Genomic DNA, 5874 nt, shown 5'->3' with positions numbered 1-5874 from the left:
AATAATCACATGTCCTTTTTATGGGCACATTCTCTAAAGCTTCTCAGTTGTTGCTAATAGAACCTCAGGGGTATTTCATTACATTAGCAGACTTTGCCAGCAAATCAGTTGTTTCCTGAAATTACCTGAACAGCAGAGGAGAACTTTCTTTATCATGCATCTTTAATTTTGACCTCCTTCTTGAAGACAAAACACTATGAAAAAAGGGGGGAAAAAAAGAAACATTGATTTCTTATGAATTCAGGTTTTTGAAAACATATGAATTTATTATGATGTCTGAGTATTTGGTATTGTGTAAACTAAATATTTAGGTGGATAACTAATTGATATTTAAACTTTATTATAGTTATTTGTGGTTTAACTTACATATGCAAATCATGATTTTAACATATTGCTTTCATATACATTAAGTGGTAACTATGAGTCTTATTATAATAATGGCACTTCAAACAAGATGAAATTCACAGTACTTCTTAAAGTAGTTGTTTATTATGCCAGTTCTAGAATTAGATAAATATGATAATTATGAAAGCAATTACATTATTTACCAGTACATAGAGATGGTAAAATGCACTTATTTCAGCCACTTTCATTGAATAATATTCATATGGCATTAAAAAAAAAAGACAATATTATTCACAATTTATAACAAGAAAATTTAAAAAAATGGAATAAGAATGTCATTTGCTAAGGAGAAGAAGCCAGGCCACTAAATCCAAGGCCAGGAACTGATCTTTAAGTTATTGTTTTGCAACTAAAGAAGAATGACACATATATTGTCACCAACTGTAAAGCCCATTACATTTATCTACTAAAATAAATAAATATCAATATTGAAGTTACTTGATAAATAACTGTAACTCAATTCAACTCAGAAATATTCCTATACAGAAGCACACTCACACATCATGTTCAGATAGTCTGAATGAAAAATTGAAACTATCTAAGGCTTCCCAGGTGGCTTAGTCATAAAGAATCTGCCTGCAATGCAGGACGCAGAGCTTTTCTATCCCTGGGTCAGGAAGATGCCCTGGAGGAGGAAATGCCTACCCATGCCAGTATTCCTGCTGGGATAATCCCATGGACAGAGAAGCCTGACAGGCTATAGTCTATGGAGTCTCAAAACTGCAGACACGACTGAGCAATTGAACACACACACAAAGAATTATAAGAGATACAAATTTCGTTGAAGTATCATTGTAGAAATGTCTTGAACTTTTCTTTCAACTCTGGAATGAAATCTAGAGTCAGATCAGAGAATTAGCGTGGACTGACAAAGTCATAATTCTCAACTTCTTAAAAGATGGAAATCCATTTACAATGACTCATTCATTGAGTGGTCATCCAATATCTATCTAATTAACTACTGTGCTCAGTGGAGAGGTTGCTTTAGAGCCCTTCAGTTCAGTTCAGTAGTTCAGTAGTGTTTGACTCTTTGTGACCCCATGGACTACAGCACACCAGGCCTCCCTGTCCATCAGTAACTCCCGGAGATTACTCAAACTCATGTCCATTGAGTCGGTGATGCCATCCAACCATCTCATCCTCTGTCATCCCCTTCTCCTCCTGCCTTCAATCTTTCCCAGCACCTTTCCCCTATACCTATCCCCTACACCTTTCCCCTACACCATTCCCTATCCTAAACACCTTTCCTGTACACCTATCTAGTCCAACTCCCCAAGCACTAGAGAAGCATACAATGGAAAGAGAATGGAGTTAGGCCTAACTCAATGAAGGCTGTCCATAAAAATAGTTTTTCAATCAAGGAGTTCCTGGAACTATACTGGTAAAATGTGTTTCCAGAATACAACTCCAAGGACAGAGTGGTTTAAAACATTGGAGAGATAGTAACACAGATTCTCAAACTTGAAGGGTAAATCAGAGCTGATTTACATATTATATGATCTTTCTGTTCCACCATCTTTTCAGTATGTTAAGAAAGCTAAAATTTAATTTTATGTCATTGTGACCATTTGATATCACTTCAAATTGTTCATAACAGCTTAAATACTGTACAATTAATTTTCATAATCACTGATAATTTTTTCCCAAGAGAACAAGAAATTCAATATAATTTTAAATATTAGTTTCTTCTTCCTAATTTATATTCCACTAGTAAGGCATATCGGAGAAGGCAATGGCACCCCACTCCAGTACTCTTGCCTGGAAAATCCCATGGACGGAGGAACCTGGTAGGCTGCAGTCCATGAGGTCGTTAAGAGTTGGACGTGACTGAGCGAATTCACCTTCACTTTTCACTTTCATGCACTGGAGAAAGAAATGGCAACCCACTCCAGTGTTCTTGTCTGGAGAATCCCAGGGATGGGGAAGCCTGGTGGGCTGCCGTCTATGGGGTCGCACAGAGTCAGACTCGACTGAAGAGACTTAGCAGCAGCAGCAGCAGCAGCAGTAAGGCATATAGCTTTCTGAGAACCAACTGCTTCTATATGTAGGCACACTATGTGAAAGTGAAGTCACTCAGTCGTGTTCAACTCTTTGCGACCCCGTGGACTGTAGCCCGCCAGGCTTGTCTGTCCATGGGTTTCTCCAGGCAAGAATACTGGAGTGGGTTGCCATTTCCTTCTCCAGGGGGTCTTCCCAACCCAGGGATCGAATCCAGGTCTCCCACATTGCAGGCAGACACTTTATCCTCTGAGCCACCAGGGAAGCCCTTCTAAATACTATGGAATGTTTTCCAATTACTAGAAAACAAGAGAGATTCCAATGACATACTCTCTTTTCTCTGAGATTATTTGAAATGATTGAGGAAGAATAAAATTTGAATTTAGAAGAATGGTGATCTGAATACAAGCTCTGTCTCTGATAATATGTAGATTATTTAGCTCTTTTGAACTTTATTCTGCCTCATCAATGAAATGGAATGATCATAATTATACCTACCTTGGAGAATTGCTGTTTGTGTCAGTAAGAAATATAGGAAGGGCTTTATAGTAATAAAATATGGAAAAGTAAAGATATGATGTGAAGAATGTGAAGAACTGACTCACTGGAAAAGACTCTGATGCTGGGAAAGATTGAAGGCAGGAGGAGAAGGGGACAACAGAGGATGAGATGGTTGGATGACATCACTGATTTGATGGACATGAGTTTGAATAGGCTCCAGGAGCTGGTGATGGACAGGGGTGCCTGCCAGGCTGCAGTTCATGGGGTCACAAAAAATCAGACATGACTGAGCAACTGGACAATAACAACAAATAAATTCATTACCCATTCCTAATTAGGCAATGTTAAAAATGGTACATCAGAGTTTCCTTTTGACTAATATCTTACTAGTTCTCCCATTAATCAGTAAATTAAACAAAATCTTTTTCTTGTATTTAATTTATATTTTGTGAAGCTCCTGATTTAAATTTAATTTTTTTTCCTGGATAATACAATCCTGCTGTTTTTAGAGAGAAAAACTAAGACTCATAAAAGTATAGATATTCTTACCCTGTGTGGCTTATTTATTTATGTATTTTCAACTGCCCTGGGTCTTGCTTGCTGCACTCAGGCTTTCTGTAGCCATGGCAAGCAGGGGCTACTCTTCTTTGCGGTGTGACGGGGTCTCCTTGTTTTGGCTTCTCTTGTTGTGGAGCACGGACTTAAGCTTGTGGCTTCAGTGGTTGAGAAACTGGGCTCAGTGGTTGTGGTCTGCAGGCTTAGTTGCTTCAGGACATGTGGAATCCTCCCCGACCTGGGATTGAACCTGTGTCCCCTACTTTGTTAGTCAAACTCTCAACCATTAAATGTCCAGGGAAGTCCCCCTGTGTATTATTTAACTAAAATTTTTCTGTTTTATTTTGCCTGGGATTTATCTGTATATAACCTGTTTGTAGGAATCCCCTTTACAACCTGTTTAGAAGTGAAATAAAATGGTCCAATAGCTCATTCTTATCTGTGCCCATTTTCACATTGTCAAAACTATTATAAGTTCTGAGATGATAAAATACTAAAGAAATTAAGCCCAAGAAGATAAGGACTTTGAAAATAGAGAAGCTTTCATTTGAGACGACAAAGAGCTTTTTACTCTTTTATTTCCATAATACAAAACAGAGACATATCTAGGAGACAATTCCAAAACAATATTGCTGCAATTTATATCAAAGAGTGTTTTTCCTAGGTTTTTCTCTAGGAGTATTATAGTGGCTGGTCTTAGGTGTGTTTTATATATGATGTAAGGGAATGCAGTTGAAGAGGGAATCTTTTTTCCACTGTATATTCCTGTCTCCTGGAGACAGCCTTGAACAGCTTAGTAAATACAGTCACCCAGTACCATGCTCTGGCATTGCTGTGTGGTCAAATCATGAAAGAAATAATTCCAGTTGACCACTGAGTTTGACCAAGCAACAAGCAACATTTGTGAAAAGAAACATGGCATGTTGTAGTCAGAGAAGTCGACTCAGCATGTAAAGAATCCTCCTGCAATTCAGGAGACATGATACAGTCAAGTTCGATCCCTGGGTCAAGAAGATTCCCTGAAGAAGGAAATGGCAACCCACTCCAGCATTCTTGCCTGGAAAAGTACATGGACAGAGGAGTCTGGCACGCTACCATCCATAGGGTCGCAGAATCAGACACGACTGAGCACGTGGCACTTCGGTCTGCTTAGACAGTCAGAGAAGCCCTGATTAATAAAGGGTGATGTAATAATGTAAGATGACCTGATGTCCTCTAGGTGCAGCGAGGAGCATTGCAAATATCCCCAACTATCCAGAAAGTTCACATTAACCACTTCACTTTTATGAATAAGAAAAAAGAAGGAGATTTTTGCTTAAAATACAAAAAACAAAAACAAAAAAACTCTGTTGCCATACTATTGTGCTTTTGTAAAAGTGAAGTGACATAACTGAAAATTTAAAACAGAAAAGCTTGGAATGCTGAAATATAGTGCTACAAGTGAGACAAGACTACAACACATTTGACACCATCTTCTCAAGGGACAAATCGAATCATTAAGACTGCAGATAATTTTCTTATCTATAGACCTACACATGCCACAGACAACTAAGGCTATTTAAGAACATAAATGGCCATCATCAAAAAGTCTGCAAGCAATAAATGCTGGAGAATGTGTAGAGAAAAGGGAACCCTCTTACACACTTTTGTTGGGAATGCAAATTGATACAGCCACTATGGAGAAGAGTATGGAGATTCCTTTAAAAACTAGGAACAAAACTATCATATGACACAACAATCCCACTATCAGGCATATACCCTAAGAAAACCATAACTGAAAAAGACACACGTACTCCAGTGTTCACTGAAGCACTATGTATAATAGCTAGCACATAGAAGCAACCTAGATGTCCATTGATAGATGAATGGATAAGGAAATTGTTGTACATACACACAGTGGAACATTACTTAGCTTTAAAAAGAAATGCATTTGAGTCAGTTTCAACGAGGTGGATAAACATAGAGCCTATTACACAAAGTTAAGTTAGTCAGAAAAAGAAACTCAAATATAGTATATTAACAGATATGTATGGAATCTAGAAAGATGGCACTGATGATCCTATTTGCAAGGCAGCAAAGGAGACACAGACATAAACAACAGACTTGTGGATACAGTGGGGGAAGGGGAGGGTGGGACGATTTGAGAGAGTAGCATGGAAACGTGCACATTACCATATGTAAAATGGATAGACAGTGGGAGTTTGCTATATGACCCAGGGAACCCAAAGCCAGTGCTCTGTGCCAACCTAGAGGGGTGGGATGGGGACTGAGGTGGGAGGGGGGTTCAGGAGGGAGGATTTCATGTCGTTGTATGGCAAAAACCATCACAATATTATAGATTAATTATTCTTTAATTAAAAATAAAATTCTAAAAAGATAGAGCAAATGAATAACTCTAAAATTTCTGGCTTATTT

Source organism: Cervus canadensis, chromosome 7, assembly GCF_019320065.1.
Source record: "Cervus canadensis isolate Bull #8, Minnesota chromosome 7, ASM1932006v1, whole genome shotgun sequence".
NCBI classification, from domain to species: domain Eukaryota; kingdom Metazoa; phylum Chordata; class Mammalia; order Artiodactyla; family Cervidae; genus Cervus; species Cervus canadensis.
This window is presented reverse-complemented; position numbering follows the sequence as displayed.